The 25,190-nt window shown below is 37.2% G+C and overlaps 1 long non-coding RNA gene across 1 annotated transcript in view; it reads left to right on the top strand.

Moving 5' to 3' along the window:
- The window catches only part of LOC307004629, a 71,596-nt gene extending 70,184 nt beyond the window's left edge, over positions 1 to 1,412 (top strand). The window contains exon 5 of the long non-coding RNA XR_013799086.1: positions 962 to 1,412. This is a non-coding gene — a long non-coding RNA (uncharacterized lncRNA). The remainder of the gene's footprint in view (positions 1 to 961) is intronic.
- Positions 1,413 to 25,190: the final 23,778 nt, after the last annotated feature.

Below are 25,190 nucleotides of genomic sequence, written 5' to 3'. Positions count from 1 at the left end.
TCATCAATTTACAGATTATAACATTTATTGGAGCTATGTGGGCGCTCAGTTTTGTTTTGTTTTGTTTTTCGTTTGGCCAAAATGTCATGTTATTAAAGACGAAAGTGCGACACAGGTTATTTAGGACTTGCTATGAGGACTTATATGACTCGACGACAAATGCTAAACTCTCCGCTCCTCAAATACACAGTGTATTTAATGCATAAACCTTTATTTTTATATAGTGTTTATTGAGTAAAGAAAACGCTGAAGAACCTGTTCTTTTTTTAACCTTGCATTGCAAACAAGCAGAGATGGTCCAAATGTACAATATGCTGCACTTCTTTTAAGCATGAGTTAGTTTTAGTCACAAGCTCTTTTTAATAAGTTTCATTGGTGAAATATTTGCAAACCCTACGGACCGAAGTAAATGGTGACCAATAGTAATGAATTATGAAAAAAAATGTGATTCTTACCATTCATGTCAGAGCACGGCATCCTACGTCAAGTTCGTAGAGAACTTTTAATTGGTGCATTTTAAATTACAATTTTGGCCACCTCTGAAATGGGTCAAACCATAGATATTACTTGAAGTTCAAGTAAAAGCGCAATAAACCCGCGCTCATTCAACGACGTGCATTAATTGCATGGATAGAGAAGGAACATAATTTTGGCTATTTCTGAAACTGATGTGCACCATTTAGTTGAATAATAAAGTTTATCCCCGGTTTATCGGTCAGTCAGATGTGCATGAAAGTTGCGTTCATTACTATTGCACACCCTACCACCGCCCCTTGGGACAGCCCTGATTGAACTCATACCTAACTTTCTCTGCAGGCCTCGAATGCTAGCAACCCTTGGAAATGTAATGAAATTTGGTTTTCAGCAGAGATTGTTTGCTCAGTTTCCGGATGCCCTCAGCAGACACGACTTCCATCGCAATATTTCGAGGTATTCATTTTCTCCAGACGTTCTCTCCTAGATGCTGCTGATGTGAGAACAGAGGGAATTAGCTGCAAACCTCCACACACACACCCCACAGAACAAGGACATGACGACCACGGAAAATCCACGGAGAGTGTAAAAGGAGGGAAAACGATCACAGCAACTCATGAGGAGACGGGATTGAACTGTGACTGAAGATATGTGGCACTGACGTGACAATCTCTCGAGGGACTTGCTCACGTTCTCTGTCACCAATCTACTACAGGTAGTAAAATTAGTGTGTGTTTATGGATGTGTGAATATAAACGTGTTGGTGTTTTGTTGGTTATGTAAAAGTGAAGTGGAAATGTGCAAAGAGAGTCATTCTTCTTTCTCTCATCTTACTCTGTAATCTCGTTTATTGGTGATAAGATCAGCCCCCTCCTCTTCTTCATGTGTTCTCCATAGATGAGCCACGTGTCGTGAATATAGATACCACAGCGCCATCTGTTGAAAAATATATGCATCTGCATTTAATGCCATCCAAATGTCTACTAAGAAAATTAATGTTTTTATAACACTTTTTTTTTAAATTAAACCTTCACATGGGAAAAAATATATAACTTTTCAATGAATGATAATGTGCGATCAGCCAATAATTATTGCAAAATAAACCTTTGTGTGCTCATCCTGAAGGGGTTTATTTTGCAATAATGACCACCTGACTGTGTCCTATCCTTTTATTAAATGGCCACTTGGCAAATAAATGTAAAAAAAGGTCATGCAATATTGATTTGAGAGGGAATTGTTTTATCGAGACAGGAGTGATTATGTTTGTATACATACTGTTTATATATTAGGTTTCACGGCTGGTAAGAAATATTTCTGGCTTGTAAATATTCTTGATTCACTTTCCATTGGCAGACATGACAAAAGTTAATTTTCTACCATGCTCACACACATCTGACCATCCCACTGTGCTCATAAGATGTGGTGGTTTTGTCATTGGCAATGAAAAGCGTCACCTTAAATCCTTCTTGATCAATTCCTGTAGTAAATTGGGGGTTAGCGAAACAGAGCCGCTCAACCGTCCTCCACTGCGTGGCACATGTGATTATCTGCTCCTTAGCACATTTAAATCATTGATCGACACTTGGCCACGGTCACAGTGTCAGTGCAAGAGTGACGGGCAGATAAATTTTTATTCCACCCACTGGATGTTTGACTGGGTTTTGACGGGAGACTCTTCGGCTCCTCATCCAGTTTTAATCAGGAGCTTTTGTGTGGTGATTCAAAGGATCAATAGAAAGCCGCCCAGGAACCGATGTCTGCTCCGCGACAGTAAAAAATAGAGGCTGATTTTTGTTGCCGGTACTTTCCGAAGCCTCTTTTTTTTATTTGCGAGACTTTCTTTGAGTCGGGGTCCCTCTTCCTGTGAAATCTCTTCACGCAGCAGTGGATTTTCTGACAGATGATAATCAACGCTGAGCCTCTAAGATGCACAGAGAAGAAGCTGTATAAATTATTTGCTGTGAAGGGATCTACCACGCATTCATTGGACCCTCGAGGTGCTGTAAATATTGCCTGCCTCAAAAAAAACACAAAAAAAAAGATGAAGAGAAATGAGCGTAATATAATGCATGTTACTTATAACCCACAGAATCCTCTTAAATATTAACCAGCCCTACAGTATACCCAAACATCACCATCCTTAAGTACCAAACGTCACAGAGGAATAGAATCACATTAAACAAATCAATGCATCCACTGCACATTTTACATTCAACAGTTTATTTCTGCTAACTTAAGTGCACAATAGTCCAATGATTTGCTTCAGGACCTGCTGAACACAGTACCAGAATTCATATCATGCATATAGTAAATTAATTAAATCAGTTGTCAGTTCACCTTTTCGTGCATAATTACATTCTGTACACACACACACACACACACACACAGTTCAGTAATTAACAGGAATGACAACTGAATTAACTCCCAAAAAATGCAGGTAGTGACTATCACATTTACAAATATTGTAGAATTGCGTGATATAAAGTTGCAATTGCGAGAAAAAAAGTCTGAATTGTGAGTTTATATCGCGCAATTCTGACTTTATAACACTCAATTGCTACTATATATCACGTAATTCTCACTTTATACCATTCAATTGCTACTTCATATCACGTAATTCTGACTTTAAAACACTCAATTGCTACTATATATCACGCAATTCTGACTTAAAAACACTCGATTGCTACTATATATCACGCAATTCTGACTTAAAAACACTCGATTGCTACTATATATCACGCAATTCTGACTTTAAAACACTCGATTGCTACTATATATCACGCAATTCTGACTTTAAAACACTCGATTGCTACTATATATCAAGCAATTCTGATTTTAAAACACTCAATTGCTACTTTATATCACGTAATTCTGACTTTAAAACACTCAATTGCTACTTTATATCACGCAATTCTGACTTTAAAACACTCAATTGCTACTTTATATCACGCAATTCTGACTTTATAACACTCAATTGCTACTTTATATCACGCAATTCTGACTTTATAACACTCAATTGCTACTTTATATCACGCAATTCTGACTTTATAACACTCAATTGCTACTTTATATCACACAATTCTGACTTTACAACATTCAATTGTTACTTTATATCATGCAATTCTGACTTTAAAACACTCAATTGCTACTTAATATCATAAATAAATATCACGCAATAAGGTCAGAATTGCGAGATGTAAACTGTCGTAAAAGTCGCAATTATATTTAAAAATGTTTTATTTTGTGGCAGAAACAAGATTCCATTGAGACGCCAGAGCTTTGATATGGTCACTGTGCTGTCAAACATTGCAGTTTCGGGAGTGAGTCGTATTCAGCACACACACACGTGACGGACCGAATTTAGGGGGTTCACTCCTGCAACTTTACAGAGTGAACAAATGTCCCTTGAATTGCTCTCAATTTGCAGCAAGGATCATGTCTTAAGCACAAACAATTTTTGTCCATCTTCCAAAGGAACTTTTGCAATTTTGGGTCATATTTTCTTGTGTAGTTTTCTTCTTTTCTTCTTCTTTTTTGTCACACAACCTTTCCACGTTACCATCAGCCCAACTGACTGATGAATTCTGAATTTCAATTATAGACACTCAACCTTTGATGTTGACAACACATGACATGGTAAGAGTTTTCACTATGCTAAGTATGAGATTATACAGTTAGTTGTATTTGATCATTTCAGTTGTTTTGAACCTGCAATCTTTTTCTGGGTTGCGACCCACTGATACAGTGTGCATGCAGTGTAGGAGTGAGGGTTGTATTTCAAAGGCAGTTTGGACATGGTTGAAGTGGCTCATGCATTAGACAGCCTGCCTGAGATATAGGGAGAACTGTCCATCAGTGAGGCCCCCTGTAGGGCGTCCTTCTAAGTGCCTGTAGTGAGTGGCATGTTGAATCCCTGGATGGCTAGCACACTCCAGCAAAGCTTAATGCCTCGATGTCAGTCTTGCACTAAAAGAGCTCTATTCTTAGCATGTATTTCCATCAGTGCAACAAAAAAAAAAAAGGAAGGCCTCTTTTAAAGAGTAGATAAAAGTTTTTAACGTTGGTGCGGGTGCCTCCAGAGGTTATCACTCTGTCATGGTGGAATTACATGGATAGTGCTCGGTTATATATGGCAAGGCCACAGTATTTTATGATGCATAAAATCATGCATGTCTAGAGCATTGCATCAGCACTTTCACTCTGGTATTTCTAAACTTCATTTTCTAAATAAATTGTGAGTTGTACTTGCCAGTGGTGTTGTACTGGGTTGCCAGGGTGTAGCTATGCGGTTGAGAAGGTGTTGTGAGTGTAGATGTTTTTTTTTATAATGTTGCTATGTGGTTGCTAGGGTGCTCTTAAAGTCAGAGGGTTCATGGTAATATTATGAGTTAAAGTCCCTATGAAATCGAAATAAAAAATTTTTTTGGCTTTTAGTATAAATATGTTAGCCCTACTTTTATCTATAAGCTAGTGCTCTCCAAAACAATGAGAAAATTCGCATTTAGAAGATATAAGTGTTCAAAACTTAGTCTCTCACTTCCACCAATATGGATCAATGATATTGATGACATCACTCTGCACTTCAGCTTCTTATTAGATTTTCTGTCCAATCAAATGCTCTCTAGAATCTGAAGCTCCGCCCCCTACATTATAAATGAAGCTGCGGCTGAAAACGGTCACTTGTTCACATATTTACTATTTTCTACATGGTGAATGGCACATAGTACACTATATAGGGAACGATTCAGACACACTGTAAACCCTAACACTCAAAATAATGAATTGGTTTGAGTAGGACAAACTTAAATTAAAGTAATTAGTTTAGTCAAATTAACTTTTATGAGTATTTAGCACTTTCTTTTTCTTTCAAGTTCACAGAACTGACATATTTTAAGTAAACTGAACTGTTTCATTGTTTTGAGTTTTATGAAATTATTTATTTTCATTTAGACGAACTTAAAGGATAATTCCGGTATTTAACACCTTGAGTCTATATTGTAGTTTGTTTTGGATGAACAAGAGTGGTGGACAACATTTTTTTGACAATGGTTCCTCTCTCGAGTTTTTGACTATAAAAGAATTGGCCATGGACCCATTTAACATTGGAGTCAATGGGCATGTCCGAAAATGTCATTAAAACAACCTTTAACATTAGTTTTCAAAACTGTGCAACTCACCGAGTGATTAGTGATGTAAGTTGATGTTCCAGAAACAAAAAGTGTTGCGAAATACAGTTTCTGTTGTGTTTTATTCGTCATTTTCGAGCACTCAGTCCTTCAACAGAATTCAATGGGATTTTACAAAATGACGAATAAAACACGACAGAAACTGTATTTCGCAACACTTTTTGTTTCTGGAACATCAACTAACATCACTAATCACTCGGTGAGTTGCACAGTTTTGAAAACTAATGTTAAAGGTTGTTTTAATGACATTTTCGGACATGCCCATTGACTCCAATGTTAAATGGGTCCATGGCCAATTCTTTTATAGTCAAAAACTCGAGAGAGGAACCATTGTCAAAAAAATGTTGTCCACCACTCTTGTTCATCCAAAACAAACTACAATATAGACTCAAGGTGTTAAATACCGGAATTATCCTTTAAGTTTTAACTGAAATGGCTGGGATGTCTATTTCCCAGCATGCTTTGCCGATGGCACTCGAAAGGGAGAGTAAATGCTACAATTAAGTGTAATATAATGGGTTTTTTTGTGCAAGATTAATGTTAAGTGGGAGATTTAGTTGTGATTAATGTTTTGTTATGCTAATTTAGAAGAATTTCTGTTAATGTTGGTTTTAGGATAGTTACATCATGGTGACGAGTGGAGCATGAGATTGATTTGAGAGCAATTAATACCTTTATATTGTTGCACTCATAATGCAAGTACTTCTGTATAACATACTATTGCTAATGTTAGCAAATTAGTATGTTAGCAAATTAGCTTGTTAAAGCTTACTAAGTTTATACTAATAAAAGTGTTCACATTGAGATTACATGAAAGTTTAAAGTTAATTGTATGAAATAGTGTACTCAAACATTTCAAGTTAAGTACAATTAAAATGTATAAGTACAAAATAAAAATCTGCTAGTTCTTACTTAAACTTTGAATCTCATAACTAAAAAAAAATGGATTGACTTTAATATTTTGAGTTCTGCCAACTAAATATGTTTTCCATTGGGGCGATTGAAGTCTGGTTTGACGTTAGTGTCACGTGAACCGCCGCAGCCGCGGTCCAGAGACACGACACACAGAGCGGATCATGTGATCGAGTCGCCGCAGACCAGAAAACGTATCGGACCCGTTTAAATTCTGCACAATGCTGTATTTTAAAGCAATATTGAGGTGATTAGGAGGAGAAACGGTTAGAAATTAGGCAGATTTACCGAGCTTTAAAACGCTATTGGCTATTTTAAAAAGGGGGAGGAGCTGTTCAATATGCCCCGCCTTCACATAAAGTTATCAAATGACTTCAGAAGACAATCAACAGAATGCTTCGTTCAACAGTGAGCATCAAAAACCAGTCGAGGAACATTTAGATGTTCTCTAATAAGCTGAGATAGGACACTAACTCAAAGCTTGATTCCAATTGACAGTCTTACTCATATTCATTTCATATTGATTATTTATTTTGCGGAGTGCTGTAAAAAAAATATAATTTTTCAATGCCGACGGCCATTACCTTGAATATCTTCTAAACTCAAGGCTAAGCTTTTTTTTTCCTGTCAACTCTCTTCAGTTCATTTAGTTTCATTTTTAAAAACGTGTAATACATTTTTTATTGATTTTTCTAAATGTACAAGCTCATTTCTGAAGGCTGTAAACACGCAAACAAACACAAATCACAGTCAGTCAATATCCTTATACAAACCTTGTCTGAGGGCACAAAACAGACAGATGAGGAGTCGCTCTGCTGAGGTAAATTATCCTTTGAACATGAACGTCTTGAAGGAAAGGAAACGGAAAGCTCTGAAAAAGGCTCCCGCTGGGAATAGGTCTTATAATTGACAACAGGCCGTAAAAAAAGGGGGTTTTGTTATCTGGAACGTATTGAGCAGGGCAATGCTCTACCTTATTAAGGAATGGTTTGACATTAAGATTGAGTGCTGGGAATGAATTTGTGTGGGACTGGAGAAAACCCTTTGATTGTCTGATCCACTGAAGTTAAATTTGTTGCTGCTGAAGCCTAGACAAAATGAGATCACGCGTGAGTAGATGAAGAGAGAAAGAGTGATGGAGCGCTAGCGACTCAATTAGCTTATCGATCTACCAGCCAGCTGCTAAAATGATGCATGTGGCTTTAACAAGTCTTTTTTTCTCAGTGATGAGAATTCAAAACAACAGTCTCCATCTTTCTTATTGAGTTCAACCATGGAGAAGTTAAACCTCTGGGGTCTGAGGGGGTTTTGTGGCCCTGGAGAAGTTTTGACATGCCTTGACGTTTGTGCTTTTTTTTTTTCAACATATTAATGGCTAATGTCTGATTACACTGTACAGCACAAACAGGACTACAATAATATGTGAGCAGCATGTATGTACATGTGTGTATTTATGAGAAAATAACGTTTATGCGTGTTTGTTGAAAAAAAAAAAAAGAATGTTAAGTCACTGAAATAATGCCATATAACACATAGTAAACATTTGTTCACAAGACTTTTCAGAGCTGCATCTTGTAGCCTAGAGTTCCTAAAAATCTCTCTCAAAGATGAGACTGTGGTGTTTAACAAAACCTGGAATCAAAATGCACCCTATTTATTAACTTAATGCATGTCACTGCAAATCCGGTTTTACTTTGAAATTAGTCACTATACAGCAGGAAAATGGGATTCTTTGAAATCTCTTACTTTAGTCTGAAATGCGGGCAAATATTTGATATATGTGACCCTGGAAAACCAGTCACGTGGGTCAATTGCAATTGAGATGTATATGTAATCTGAAAGCTGAATAAATAAGCTTTCCATTGATGTGTGGTTTGTTAGGATAGGACAATATTTGGTCGAGACACAACTATTGAAAATCTGGAATCTGAGGTGCAAAAAAATCTAAACATTGAGAAAATCTCCTTTAAAGTTGTGCATTTATGTTTACGATTGTGCTGCATTCACTCACAAAAATACGTGTTTTATATATTTATGGTAGGAAATTTCCCAAATATCTTCATGAAATATGATCTTAATATCCTAATGATTTTTGGCATAAAAGAAAACATCTATAATTTTGACCCATACAATGTATTGTTGGCTATTACCACAAATATACCAGTGCGACTCGTGATCCATGGTCACATATGGATATGTGATTCATATTTAGCATGAGTCTTCATTGCATGTGGGTTTTTGCTTGCCCTTTACATGCACTTATGAGACATTCACAGTGCTTTAACCCAACAACAAATAAGATGGCATCTAATTGTTCCAATCTACCACTTTAAAGACCAGTTCTGATGACATCTTTGAGCTCTTATGGATCCAACTTGACCTCTTTTTCTTATTTTAGTTGTGTGCCTAAATGTGTGCACACAACTAAAATATGTATATGATTAAGCACAGATGCATGGTTGGGTTAATAACACCTTGGCATTTCAGATAAAGAAATATGAACAGTATCTGCCAGTTAATTGCTTTTCCTCTGTCCAGCAAGTGTCCATTTAAAAAACTGAATTTAGACATGTTGAAGACCTATAAGTTATTTGATATTATTATGCTATTATATAATTCAGCACAAATCTATGTAGGAGGAGGATATTTCTAAAGCGGTCTCAGCATGACAGAGTTTAGTTTGTGACAAAACCTCTTACAGTGTTTGCATTATATTGTTGTCTTTCACTGCTTATAATAATTCATACTCTGAGAGTAGAATTGAAGTGACATATTCATTACAAGTCGTTAAATCATTTTAAAATGCACTTGCATTGTTTTAGCCTACATTTTTTTTCAATGTTGGCTAAAACAATGAAAATGTTTTTTCAGATAATTTTCTTAAAAATAGTGTTAAAATCTTGTCTCGTTGATTTGATTTTTATTTGACCACTTAAATATAAAAATATGAAAACAGTACTCTGTGTCATATATTAAAATACATAAATAGTCAGGGATAACACAATAAAGCCCAAAGACTTATTTCCATTGTGGTCCCTACATTATCGTGAACCCAATCGTGTATCACACCCCTGATTATAATTTTTTTTTTTTTTTTTAATCAATGGCTATATAAATTTGATGTCACATTGAAAAAGTATTAACATCATTTGGTTTAGTCAGTCAAATTCAAACCCACTTGACATCAATACTTGTCCTAGTTCACTTGTTCATTTTCTGCTTGAAACCTCAAACATTTAACACCCACGGTGGGATTCGATGCGTTTCCAATGTGTTTTTATCACCGTAGACAGTTTTCCAAAATTACAATGTCCCTTTTCATCTTATTTACTTATGTAACGATTTAGTCACTGGAGGCAAGTTGTAGTGAGAGCCCAAATGCAATTTAGTAACAAAATGTGATCAAACATAAAACAAAGGCATGAAACAGGAAAACAAGAACATCGACATGAAACATTCAATACTCAACAAAGACACAGGGGCAAACATGAGGGCTTAAATACACAGACCAGGAACACCTGTGAACAATGATCAGACGATTAACCAATGACAAGACACATGGCAGGATCACATGAGCAAGAAACAAAACCCAAAACATGTCAAACTGCTATTTTGCAATATTTCCTTCCCCTGCTTTTCCTTTCATTCTTTCCCTTTATCATTTCTCCAGTTCTCGGCCAGCATCCCTCAGCACGGCCAGTGGTGATGAATTATTGTTTGCTCGCCTTGTGAAACTGCTAATTCATCTGTGTGGTCAGGCTTTGATGTGTTATGATGCAATGCTTAAGATGCATCATCAATTCAGTCTCTAATGCGCTCAAACGCCTCTGCGCGGCCCTTCCAGTGAATGCACAATACCCGCAGGAACAACAGGCAGGCCACACAGCAAACAAAAGCTGTCCTCCTCCGTTTCAAACCGTCTGTAGTGTTGTCTTCCCAGATACTTTTTCTTTTGCAAAGAGCTGATGGACATTTCCAATGTGCAGTGCCACAAACATTTGAAGATAACTCTGGCCAAGTTCACACTGCAACAGAATACGGTTGTCAGCTGTCTCTTGCAATGCTTTGCGCAACAAAAGCCCTATTCTCACGCGATTAGCATTACCTCGTGACCTCTAGTTATTTGTAATAATTGACCCTTCGCAGGGAGCTTGATTGACAGGTGGTCTGACCAATCATACTTCGCCATCCGCCATTTTGTCCAACAAAGTAGGCAGGAGAGTTAGTAGATTAACATGGGAGGAGAAGCGGAGTGTACTGACGCCTTTCCGCGGTTAAAACAACATTCCTTCTGATGTTCATTCATGTTTATTTGATGCTATAAATGAACTAGAAGGAAGAGATGATCGGTTCACGAGCAGTTTTAACTGAGGCGACACAGCGATCTGTCAGACACATTAAAGAGCCACAAAACGGTATTTATTGTTTAAATTTCTTTTTAAAAATGACCAAATTTGAAAGAACTTTGTTTAATATGTTTAATATCTAAAGTAGCTAATCTGGTCTGTCCTGTCTGTCAGTATGTTGTCAGTGTCCTCTCTGCTCCACGATGTATTTTTCACTGCGTGAGAACATGGTGTGTGTGTGAGAGCAGCGTAGCTTGTCGGACATAGCGACAGTAACTAAGGGGGGTGGGTCTTTGGGAACCTTCTTAATCCCGTGCCAATCCAGCCCGGTCTCACCCCAAAACGTCATATACTGACGGATCTTGACCATACGTCAACATACGACGAAAAGGGTACCCCTATAACGTCAATATGAGACGCAGACATAAGCGCACCAGCAGCGCCTCCTAGCGGTACCCTAACGCATACCTAAACCCAACCATACCCGAATCATCACACATGGACGTTAAAGGGTACCCTTTTCGTCGTATGTTGCCGTATGGTCAAGACCCGTCAGTATGTGACGTTTTGGGGTGAGACTGTGTTAGCCAATCGGCCATGTCTGTAATTTGTGAAGTAAAAATTCCCCTGCAAATGTCCTACCATATTTCTCCGAACTCAGTGGTCCTGTCATATTAGTCCCGTGTGAATCGGCATATCTGTGATTTGGCGGGGTCGTATATAATTTTTCATGTTTTTTTGTTTCCTGTGTACTTTTTTTTTATTAATCTTTCATGAAGAATGGAGTCTGCGTTGGAGTGTTTTGATAGTATTTTGGGCGCTGGGTCATATCGCTATACACCATACAACAATAAAATTTGCAGAAAGAGAAATCTGAAAACCATCAGAAGAATGATAAAAGAATGCTTAGATGGAGATTAGAGATGTGACAGGGATAATATTCTCCCACCGGTTAATTGACTTGTGACAACAACGATTAATCGCAACTAATCGTTTGCAGAACAAAAGTTTTTACATCATATATGTGTGTGTACTGGGTAAAATAATGATGTATTTATAAATATACACACATGCATGTATATATTAAAAAAATATTTACATGTTTATATAATTTTTTTTATTTAAATATAATTTATATTATATATAATTATAAATGCTTAATATATAAATATTTATTTTTTTCTTAAAAATTATACATGCATGTTTGTGTATTTATTTATAAATAATTATTATACACAGTACACACACATATATGATGTAAACAAAAACTTTTATTCTGCAAACGATTAGTTGCGATTAATCGTTATGCAGCCCTAGACAACACCGGTAATATCGGTTTCATCGGGTGGGAGGAGCGATGTAAAAAAAAAAAATCAAAATATGAATAAAACTAAATGTACTCTCTTACCTTTGTTCTTTGATTAAAATATTAATGACACTTTAAGACCAGCCGCTGCTGACAGACGCGATCTGACACGCGTCCCATTTCCTCACAAATCTCTAAATCACACGAGGTCCCCAGATAATACTAATCCAGTGCGAATAGGGGTTAATTGTTAGAAAAAAGTAGCTTGTTATTGTATGCTACTGGAAAATGTAATGTTACATGTTAGTTATTCACTCCCCAACACTGAAAGGAGAGAGGTAGGGTTTTGTTCTCCATGTGTTGTTGTTTATCTTTCTCTCTAGTGTTTCACAGGATGAAGCCTGTGAAAGTGACGCTCGCAGCCGATGTATCTAACAGGTTTTTTTTTCTTTTTTTCTCCACTTTCTCATCTTATTGAGGCCAGGAGGCTGCCGATGTTCCTCATATTTCTAGCTGACACGGGGAGTTGAGTACATCCCCAAAGAGAAGTCTGAGATGACTTGTTTAGAAATTGTCTTATACTTCAGTGCTTTCCTCCAGTTGTCTAGCTCACAAATCCATCCATGATATCCTTCAGCACGGTAAATATTTGAACAGAAAGTTTGTACTTCCAGAGCAATTTGGAGAATTCCCATGTGCCCTCGTGCATGAAATGATTTGATGTTCTCGGAGGAAGAGCCGCACACCGTCATGACGGCTGGCAGGTTTGATTTCTGAACTGTGATACAGTTTATGCTGAATCGAAGGGACTACGACCAGGTTTATGAAAGCAAAGATCCCTGATGTGTGAATCTGTGTTCTCTGCGCCTTTTTCCAGAGCTTTCTCTCAGTCTCCGAGTGGCTGGTCATTCATTATTTTCTTACAACCTTTCCCACATGAGATAAAATACTGTGGCGGGGCAGGTATGTTGTTGAATGAATGCACATGCATATTTCATGATGACACAAATCATATTAGATATCATTCAGATCTACCTTGCAATTTACATTTTTCAGTTTGAAAGGTCTCACCATGACTATGGTATTTCTTGTTGATACTAACTTAGCACTTTCTTCTTTTGCATCGCAAGATGAAATTCCAATATAATCAGAAATATGATCATATTGGATTGTTGTTTTTTTTCCGTTTTTTTCAATGCATTCTCGGGTTGGCTTTTCCACAAAATTTTGCTATAGCAATGAAGCTTGAGAATTTGTCCATGCAGGGAAGGTGTCTTTGAAGGCAGGATAATTATGCTCCCTAGCTTTTGAAACAGGATTTGCATCAGAAATGCATATGATGCCTAAAAATGTTTTCTAGGTCATCTTTTGAGTTTAACCAAATGTTCTTTCTGCATTTCTGATGTCAACATGCCAAGTGCAAATATAAAGCACAAGCTACACACACTCTAAAAAGTGTGGGTTGTTTCATCCCAATTTTGGGTCAAATATGGACAAACCCAGCCATTGGGTTACATTTTTTAATTAAATTTTTAACCAAACATTTGGGTTTGTCCATATTTGACCCAAAATTGGGTTGAAACAACCCAGCATTTTATAGAGTGCACCGTGTTCATTTGTTTTCCTCCATAGTATTATTTTTAGCATTTGTCTTAAATCAGGCAATGTTTTATTGTCATATTAATTCATTTCAATTAATTTTTTTCATCAGCCAAGTCTTAATTGGAACGGTTTAATTATTTTCATCATGTGCATTTTCATGTCATTGTTGACAAAATTTAAGAAACCACTCTAAAAAAATGCTTGGTTGTTTTAACCCAATTTTGGGTCAAATATGGACAAACCCAAAAGTTGGATAAAAAATGCAATTAAAAAATTTAACCCAATGGCTGGGTTTTGACCATATTTGACCCAAAATTGGGTTAAAACAACCCAGCATTTTTTTAGAGTGACCCTTTAACATTTTCTTTAGTAATTTTATGAAGCAGATGAACGTATTTTATGTTATACATAAAACTTTCAATCTTATGAAAAGAAATGTCACCACCAAAATGATCATCATAAAAAAAAATGGCCTTTTCCTCTCCAAAAAAATAATGAAGCCATAACTCTGTTATAAACAAACACTCAAAAATGTGCTGATGAAAGGTTTCAACCGCTGAGCCATTTGTCAGAATTATGAATATGGCGTTTTTGGAGGACATTAGTAATCAGACGGCATAATTCAATCAGGGAGATATTGAATTACGACCAGCGATACAAACACGTGAATATTAATGAATGCAAGCTCCACTGCAGTGCACTGCGCTGATATTGTCTCAAAGTGGCAAATAAAACTCCTGAATCAGCTGCGTGTGCCCAAGTCTTCACCATCTGTCCTCTCTGTAGCCCTCGTCTCATCCCTGCGGAGCGTCAGATATCGAGGCAGACTGCAACACTATCCACCTGAAGCACTGCTGAGCCGGCAAACACTTTCTCTGACGCCTCCATCAATATCTGAGTGCAGAAAACTCTCCCGACAGAGAGGAGGACACCTGTGATCATTCACCTTTTTTCATATGTTAATAGTTTTACATAATGCGGAGAAATCTCGATCTGTGGTCGCACAACCTGAAGGTGGACCGAATCAATGCATAAGTATACGTTAAGACTGAACATATGAAGGTGGATTGGATTAGTGTTAAAGATCTGGACTGGAGACCATGTGATTGTTGGCTCAAACCCAAAAGGGATCCATTATTGTGCACTTCAGTTCACGTCAGAGACGCCAGTGGCTAAATGTAACCCAAATATAAGCGTATGCAAAATGAAGAATAATAATGATATGCTGCAACAACAAAAACAGTACAAATATCTAAACTTGCATTGGCAGACATTTGTCATTGTAAATTCACTTAATTTTTCAGGAAAACTTGATTTAGATCATAAAAACAAGATATTTTTTGTTGTTTTTTGCAGTGTAGGTTTTTTTTACAGTTTCTGATGGGGGTTGTTTACATTTTTGCCCAAAATTTGTCTAAGCAAGCATCAATAAAAAAATATTTTCTTTAATTTGCCGACCATATTCAACCATATTGTCTTTAAAGATAATGTTGTAACTCAGTATCTTTGTCTTGTTTTCCTGTAAAAGTCCTTTGAAAAGCAAAATGCCATAATGTATTACATCTTAGTTTCAGAGTGAATATAGAATATTGTGAAAAGGTTTTCATAAACTGTAAGCCATAATCATCAAAATTATAACAAATAATACACTTTACATGTATTGAGTCTATATAATATATTAGTTTCACCTTTTAAGTTGAATTACTGAAATAAATTAACTTTAGCATGATATTCAAATTTTTCGAGTTTCACTTGTTGTGGCAATGGCACAAAGCATAAATTGACTGCCAAATACAGTATACTCCCCAAAATATATTGACTCATATAGACTGTATAGCGGTGCCACTCCTTAAGCCAATATCTCCCAGTACTAGGAGAGTTCCTCCCATTTCCTCGAGGGCCAAACTCATCCCTCAGGACAGAGTGAAACAAGGACAACGCTTACCGCGAATCCAACACAATGAGCACATCCACTTTTATCTTACACACGCATACAAACAAGCGGCTCCTGAAGACCAAAAAAGCTAATGACGTGTATTATTATTGGGATTTATTACATCGCTTGGTTGAATTCTAATGTAGAATGCGTTCTGTTAAGGTCCTTGCACACTGAGTCCGAAATTTTCGTATATGTTTTTTCATATTTGTAATTCGGTGGCTCTGAATTGTCAAAGCGCCATTCAAACTGCTTGTTACGGATGCGAAAATCGAACCCGTTTCAAATTTTTTTTTATGACGGACGAAAGTTTGGAGGCAGTGTGCAAGCATGATTGACATAACGTGAGGTCGTATTTATTTTTTAAAGTGCGAAAATTTCGGATGCGGATTTCGCACTCAGTGTGCAAGGGCCTTTATCAAGAAATAAGTATAACTCACTGTTGCCATGAAAAACAGAGCGTTGCCATGGACACAGTGTTCTTTAGCGGAAGCAATACAATCGTTTTTAAATCAATAAACTCCTATTTAAATCAATATTTTGTGTCAAATTATTGATTTATTTGGTAGTTAGCCATGTAATAAGCGGGATAATGTATAGCGAGGCGGTTGTTATATACACTCCCTTCAGGCTCCGCTTAGCGCCGGGGTCCCGATCAGCCTGTCGGTGTTGTGTTCACTATAACAACCGCCTCGCTATACATTATACCTTACTCATTAACACGTGCTTCAGACATCGGTCATCAACTCCACAAGATCCACTACAAACGTGAAATAAACGTTCCCTTTGAATTGAGATTAAACCGCCTTTTCATCCCTCACTCTTCACCCTCACCACATTCTACCTCTTCCTCCGTTCAATAGCACTGCTGATCGTTTCCCTCCCCCTTCGTGTGTGTGTGTGTGTGTGTGTGTGTGTGTGTGTGTGTGTGTGTGTGTGTGTGTGTGTGTGTGTGTGTGTGTGTGTGTGTGTGTGTGTGTGTGTGTGTGTGTGTGTGTGTGTGTGTGTGTGTGTGTGTGTGTGTGTGTGTGTGTGTGTGTGTGTGTGTGTGTGTGTGTGTGTGTGTGTGTGTGTGTGTGTGTGTGTGTGTGAAATGATTGCAGGCGAGCACAAGTGTTTGGTGTCGGTCTCTGTTACGAGGAGATGATGGGAAAGAATAAAGACTGAGTCACTTTCACTTCTGCATCACGTGTGGGTGAAGGTCACATTTCACCACATCACCAGGAAAAAAATGTGAAATTATAAGACATAAGGAAGGAAATGTTTTTAATTGTTAACTGTCAAGTTACCTTAATTTATATAGCGCTTTTTACAATATAGTTTCAAAAGCAGCTTTACAGAGATAACAGGACATTAATGCAACAGTTTGTTTCTGCTGTAGTCCAGCTTAAGTAACTTCAGTGATGGTTCATTCTTGTTGTAAAAAAGTTATCAATTTAGTTAATTTATATATCTAGCCGTTCTGGAGAAAACAGTGAAGTTATCGTCCGGCTCAGTTCTCATATAATGCTGTCAATGCAGGCAGATCTATAATATTGTTGAATATTTCACCACATTACACAATAGAAATTATAAGACGATAAGGGGGGAAATTTACCTAATTGTTAAAATGTATTATTATTTTTTAATAATGTGGGGTGAAATATGACCTGGACGTGTGTATGCGTGTCTTTTGATAATATGCATATTTGCTAGGGCTGTAACGATTAATCGCGATTAATCGAAAACCAAAATAAAAGTTTGTGTTTACATAATAAATGTGTGTGTATTGTGTATAATTATTTTGTATATATAAATACACACACATGCATGTATATATTTAATAAAAATGTGTTATTTATATATAAAATAGTTCTATTTATATATAATATAAATCATATAAAAATATATATGCAGTATATAAATGCAAATATTTCTCAAATAAATACATGCATGTGTGTGTATTAATATATACAAAATAATTATACACAATACACACACATATATTATGTAAACACAAACTTTTATTTTGGATTTCGATTAATCGCGATTAATCGTTACAGCCCTAATATTTGCCGCATTATTCGAACCCTATCGTCTCTTTATTTACAGTGTCGTGATTGAACTCGACGCACCGAACACAAATAGATTTGCTCAGTGCCTGCAAGCTTTAATGTTCCCCTTTCAGAGCGACTTTTAACAAACCGCTGTAAACAGAAATGGCAGGGATGTGGCAGAAGCATCTGCAGAGTTTAATCATGCTGTGCCTGCACTTATTGGCCACCGTTTCTCTGGTGCAAACTAATGCTCAGGTCTGTGCTGTTTCTTCACAGATGCTTCTTACATGGTGTCAACCTTAGGCTTTGCACCAAGTGTGATGGTTTGGAAAGTGTCTCAAAGACAGAAGGACGTCAAAGACAAATTGATCTTAAGTAAACCGCACATGTGAACTCCTAACCACAATGATGGCTGATGCTGATTGGGATGGTGTCGTATTTCACCTTTTATCCCCTGGATTCTCACTAGGTAAGAACACAGTGACAACTAGCTCAACACTAAAGAAGAAAAAAATTATTTACTTAATTTTCCTTTTGGCAAGTTTTTGCACGCATGTTTTTTAAGTACACTCTAAAAAATGCTTGGTTGTTTCAACCCAATTTTGGGTAAAATATGGACAAACGTTGGGTTAAAAATGTAATTTAAAAATTCAACCCAACGGCTGGGTTTGCCCATATTTTACCCAAAATTGGGTTGAAACAACCCAGCATTTTTTAGAGTGTAGATTTCACATATGGAATTAAGTAAACTACTTTATAAAAAAAATATATATATATATATAAAAAAAAATGATCCTACCTTGTTTGGATCTGTGCGATGCCTGACCTTTGTATTTTGAGCACTTCTTGCGTTATTTTTGCCTCTTCACGATAACTCGCTTGCTGTAGTCCTCAGTTGTAAGTCGCTTTGGATAAAAGCGTCTGCTAAATGACTAAATGTAAATGTAAATACTTAAGTTAAGTGAAAGTAACTAAGAAAATAAGTAATTTTAACTTGGCTAGTAAAAGGTTGAGTAATATCTATTTAGTTGAAGTTTCCTTTGCAATACATTTCACTCAAACAATATCACATTGAATTAAACCACACTTTTAAAGTTTATGCTTTACTTAGAAACATCTAAGTTATTAATACAATAGATATTGTGTGAGTCCACATATCAGAAGATATCATGTGAACGTAGAGAATTCAATACTTGGACAATACACAATGACGGAAACATTTGATGGATCGTTTTTGTGTTTGAATGTGTCATTTTGAGTAGAAAATTTACTCAATGTCACAAAATGGCGAGTTACTAAACCTAACAAGAAGCAATGATGAAACCGTGTAAAATCAACCTCATTAATTATTCAAGGCCCAGTGCATGATGGGAACATTAGTATCAGAAAAATTTTTACTTAATTTTATAACGTTGATATTTACGCTTTCATTTCTACACGATTAAATTGAGTACTAATATAGAGTTTACTTAGTTTTTTTTTTATTCTTGCCTGAACTGACTTTGTCATGTACACTGTAAAAAAAATGTTGGTTTAACTTAAAAAAGCAAGTTACCTTGTTGCCTTAAAATGTTGAGTTCGTTGTAATACAATGAAGAAAAATGGTTTAATAAACAGAAACTCAAAATAGTATGTTATCTTCACACATTAGTTATCGAAGTTGATTTGACAAAAGATAAAAAGTTGTGATAACAAATCATGAAAATATTTTTTTACAGTGTAAATAAAAAAAAAAATCTGTTTTTTTTTTTTTTTTCGTTTTTTTTTTCATTTTTATCAGAGAAGAAACACCCAGTTTACTGCTGATTGACATAACTTTATGATAAGTTATGAAATGGTTGATGAAATAGTGAGTAGCACTGTGTGTGCAGTAAAGTGCAGGGCTTTCACAATGGAGAGATTAATGATGCAGTAAAGCGGAGCACACACACACACACACACACACACTGCAGTCTCTGTCATACAGCACTGGTTCCCATACACACTAACAACCAGACAGACTCGCTCAGTGTGGCGACTTCAGCCCACACACACCCACGACATGAGTCTTTATCATTCTCTCGCTGTCACACACACTCATATGCTTGCACATCACACATTTCAACATTTGTTAGTAGTTTTAGTCAAGCATCACTTTCTGTTACTACTCATACTTGGGGGGTTAAAGGGATTGTTCACCCAAAAATGTCAATTTTGTCCTCATTTACTCATCCTCAAGTTGTTCCAAACCTGTGTGTTTCTTTCTTCTGTTGAACAGAAAAAAAGATATTTTAAAGAAAGGTAATCAAACAGTCGACAATAGCCATTGATTTCCATATGAAACTGTCTGGATATCAATGTTCTTAAAAATATCGTCCTTTGTGTTTAAACTCATACAGGTTTGGAACAACATTAGGTTAAGCAAATTATGACAATTTTTATTTTGGGGTGAACTATCCCTTTAAAGTCACTGAAGTGCCTTGAAAAACGTAGCATTATTCAATGTGTTGACGTAATTTAAACAGGAAAACTGGGCGGGGGCATATCGAACCGCTCCAGAGTCCGTCTACGGAGAACCTTGGCACTTCCTATTAGCCCCATTGTCTATGGAGCTAGATGGCTAAATGTGTCTCTTTCTCCTGCTTGTCGTTGAATCAACGTACATTTTATTGATTCCACAAGTTCAATATAGATTATAGTCCAAAAGTCGAATGAATGAGTACTTATGTACTTTGATTTCTTACAGGTTGGGCCGTTGTTGGTCGGAACACGCATTGCTAATGAATGCTGATTGGTCAGTGACGGACTTGTGACTGATTACGAGCAGAGACCCCGTTTGATGGCACCTGAACCTAAAGCAGAATCAGAAACGTTAACACATAACTCGTGTATTAACCGAAAGAGCCTTACCTCCAATAGCAGCTGGTGTTATCGTTGCCGATGCCACGAGAAAGGAAGCCATGAAGCGGAAGTGCCGAAGTGACTCAGAAATTGATTTTTAGAACAGAGAAGTGAACTTAAAAATGCAATTTTCCGCTATATTAGCTGTATTATCTTGCCCCCCCCCCCCAACTTTCAAATTACTTGACAAAAAGAGCGCCCCCACATGGACAGAGACGTGTTACTGCAGCCAGTCCAGAAACCGGAAGTAACCAGAGAGTGCCAATTCTCTTCCTATTAGACATTCTCTGACAGCTCCTCCCCTTTTTTTAAATAGCCAATAGCGTTTAGTTTATATCACAGCTCTGCGAGAGCTGTTGAGCTTGGTAAAGCCGCAGTTTCCTCCTAATCTCTATCAGTTTCTCCTATTCACCTCAATATTGCTTTAAAATACAGCATTCTGTGCCAAATTCAAACGGGTCTGATACGTTTTCTGGTCTGCGTCGACTCGATCACATGATACGCTCTGTGTGTCGTGTTTCTGGACCGGAGCTGCGGCGGTTCATGTGATGCTAACGTCAATCCAGGCTTCATTTTCCCTATATTTACACTGTCTGAATCGTTTCCTGTCCCCTATATAGTGCACTATGTGCCATTCACCATGTAGAAAATAGGAAATATGTGAACAAGTGACCGATTCAGCTTCAGTAGGGGGCGGAGCTCTTGATTGGACAGAATATCTAATGAGAAGTTAGCTGATTAAGTTTTGAACGCTTATATCTTCTAAATATGAATTTTGTCATTTTTTTCGTAGAGCACACTTCGGGTTTGTTTAAATCACTAACCTTTAGCATCTAACTTGTCTTACATCGTTTTTGTTGCAAATCCCTTGCAACTGAAACCAATTTAAAATACCATTGCATCCAAATGCACTGTAGCCGTGACTTTTGCATGGGCAAACACCCCTCAGATTCCCTGAAGAACATGTAAAATCCTTGTTTATATTGTCCTCGATCTCCTACAGGTTTATCCACACATGCACATTCCCTCACACTATCAAACACACTCCCAATGAAGCATGCTAGAGCCTATTAGTGGCTATAGCACAGCATCTCTCTCTCTCTCTCTCTCACTCTCTCTCTCTCGCCTCAGGCACTAAAGCGGAGAAGCACAAGAACTGCAGCGGTGTAAAGAGCTCTACCTCTAACACTTAATTGTTTCCCCCAGTGTTTGTAATTGCGTTCTCTCGCACACTTGTAATGACGGCGCATCTGTCACTGCGCCACAGTGCCATCTGCTGACAGCTTGAGTCATGAGCCTTTCCACACACAACACAACCTTGTAATAAAAGTTAAGACGCCACCGATCGGCGTGACAAATGGCCCTATTTTAGTTTTTTTTTGGCCAAAGATAACAAAGCCGTAACTCTGTTATTTACAAACACTACAAAAAGGCGCTGATCAAATGTTTCAAGTCCGGAACCATTTGTCTGAATAAATGACGTTTTGGGGGAACGTTAAGATTACATAATTCAATCTGTCAGAGGAGATATTGAATTATGTGCAGTGATCTTCTGTCTGAGCTCTGGATCAGAGTTTGAATTGGACAGACGCACTGTGGGCTCAGCGAGGCTTTGGGTCAACGCCCGTCCAATTCCTATCCCATAATCCTCGCTGAGAAGCCCCTCCGGATGGGCTTTGTTGTTGATTGGCACGTAGGCCTTGGATTACAAGTCTTCCGCTTGATCAAATCTTGTAGTTCTGTTGTTAGTGACACTTTCGAAGGCAAGATATCGTTCTTATTTAGTTTTACAAACTCAAATTTGTGACTTTTGCCTGGCAGACGATAAAACAGGCAAAAACGCCATCGATTTACACGGAGCCGGATTCACGAAGCATTCTTAAGAATAAAATGTCCTTCTTATTTCCTAATTTAAAGGGGTGGTTGAATATTTCTGTTTTCTAACGTTAGTTAGTGTGTAATGTTGCTGTTTGATCATAAACAACATCTTCAAAGTTATGACGCTTAAAGTTCAAAGCAAAGGGAGATATTTGCTTTTAAATAAATAGTTTTTTAAGGACTACAACAAACGGCTGGTAGGAACTACACGACATTCCTCCCGGGTTAGTGACATCACAAACCCTAAAATTTACATAAACCCCGCCCCCTGAACACGATTTATAGATTATCAAGACATATGCTAATCAATGACTAGAAGATAACTACACATAAGCTACATAAATTCACCAACTAACCGTTCAGAAATGTCCTGTTGCTTCTACATGTTGTCACTTCTTCTTGAGTCTCCATCTTTCTGACTTCGGTATGAACATAAATGGGGCTAAAAGTGTGTGTGTGTGTGTGTGTGTGTGTGTGTGTGTGTGTGTGTGTGTGTGTGTGTGTGTGTGTGTGTGTGTGTGTGTGTGTGTGTGTGTGTGTGTGTGTGTGTGTGTGTGTGTGTGTGTGTGTGTGTGTGTGTGTGTGTGTGTGTGTGTGTGTGTTAAAAGAGCTGTGTCGGGAGCAGCAGCTCATTTGCATTTAAAGGGACAGACCCTCAAAAAGTGACAACTTTAACATGCTATATAAAAATATCTGTGGGGTATTTTGAGCTGAAACTTCACACACACACTCTGGGGACATCAGAGACTTATTTTACATCTTGTGAAAAGGGCATTATACCACCCCTTTAAGAATAAAGTTAAGAATATTTTGTATTCCCCAAAAAACATTTCTTAATGTTCTTATCTTTTATTTTAGGATCATTATAAAGACACGTTTTTTCTTTAAGAAAAACTTAAATTCCTGAAGAGCGAGTTCCTAAAAATCCTCAAAAAGGCAGCATGTTTTTGATTTTATAATTATTATAACAATGTTCTGCAACATTCAGCACTTACAGGACACATTCATTCTACAGAGAGAGAAAGAGAGACTAAAAAGAGAGAAAAACTGAGATCAAATGAATCCAACAAGCTTTTTAAATATAATTATTTAAAATACACATCAAAAAATGTTTTGATTATTAAGGTAATCTGAAGTTGGCATACAATCTTTTAACACCAGAGCCGTTCATTTTCTTCTTTAGAAAAAAAGTAAGATGTTCTCAATTAGACATTTGAGAACTTCTTCTTTTAAGGTTTTTCAAGAATTGCACATAGAAACATTTTAATCTCAGGAAATTGTATTCAAAGTGAACCTAACACTATTTCGATGGTCCACTTTAGACATTCTTCTAACTTTAAGTAACTTTGCAACTACATTTCAACTAACTCTCATTATAATATCTGAACACTTTATTCTGACACTTTTATTTGATTTTATATTGACTCTGATCTCTGGCAACTATAGCATTGCTGTGCTAGTTTTGCATGGGAAAGCCCAATGCATTTTATGTTATTATGTAAAAAATATAATTATATCTTTAGTTTTAGTGATAACACAACTTTTTTTTTGGCCCAAACTCGTTTGTTAAATGCAGCAGATTAGACTTTCAGAGGTGAGAAATAAATCCAAACAGGGCTTTTGAAAATATGCTTAAATATTTCTGTCACGCTTTTGTCTTGCGCTGGATCAGGATCCTAATCCGTTGTCTTAGAGTTGTGGCGACCGGAGACGTTTTAATGAGCGAGTTTTCAGATCTCACACTTTGGTTTGGAGCAGTTGTCCCAGCGCTGCCGTCACGTCAGGTTTGACGGCCTCGATCTCGAGGGTCAGACGTGCCGTTGCCACTGGGAAACTTAATTTGTGTAATTGGCCATTAAAACTATTTGTTGAGAAAGTTAAAGCCCAACTTTACCGGCATCACACACTGCTGGAGATGATACAGGTGTCACTGCAAATCTCCCTTATTCATTCTCTGCACCTTTTCTCAGCAGTCAGCAGTTTCACCGCACACTGAATCCGAATAAACCGTACTAAGGTGGCAAAGACGTGTTTGTGTCGCTAGCACTTTAATGAAATATGACAGGAAGGCGTACTGCAGAAAGAGTTATGATTTATACAACCATTCGCCTGGTGACTAGATTTCATATGGGCTATTGTAATATGCCACCGGTTTCATTTAGAATTGTTTTTGTTTTCTTTTTATTATTTTTCTATCAAACATGATGCATTTTTCCTTCAGTGATGATGAATTGTTGCCGTTTGCGGCAATATGGATATGAATTGTTCCTAAGGGAGAGAATATTTCGGTAGTTTGGTGTGGATTTGTTAGTATCGGACTGTTCAATAATGCCGGCCTCCCTCGGTAAATGTCTTGTTTTGATCCCACTTAGTCTTGCTTCGTATTTACTTCGTCAGCGTATTTTGACGTTGCTTAGACAAGCATCGCTATACTTCTCGTACTTATGGTAATAATCCCACAATTATTCCATGTCGATGCATAACTCACTGTTTCTGCTACTGGCATAAATGATACTTCAAATGCATTGCTTTTCCTTTTCTAAGCAATTTGAATGTAAGAATTTAGCCTTTGGATGATAGAATGGGTGCAAATGTTTACGTTGCGGATGCATTTCTAGAGACTAGAATACAATT

The sequence above is a fragment of the Phoxinus phoxinus genome (assembly GCF_949152265.1).
Source record: "Phoxinus phoxinus genome assembly, chromosome: 9".
Lineage (NCBI taxonomy): Eukaryota > Metazoa > Chordata > Actinopteri > Cypriniformes > Leuciscidae > Phoxinus > Phoxinus phoxinus.
The sequence above is the reverse complement of the archived record's forward strand: the minus strand, read 5'-3'. Positions and strand labels throughout refer to the sequence as shown.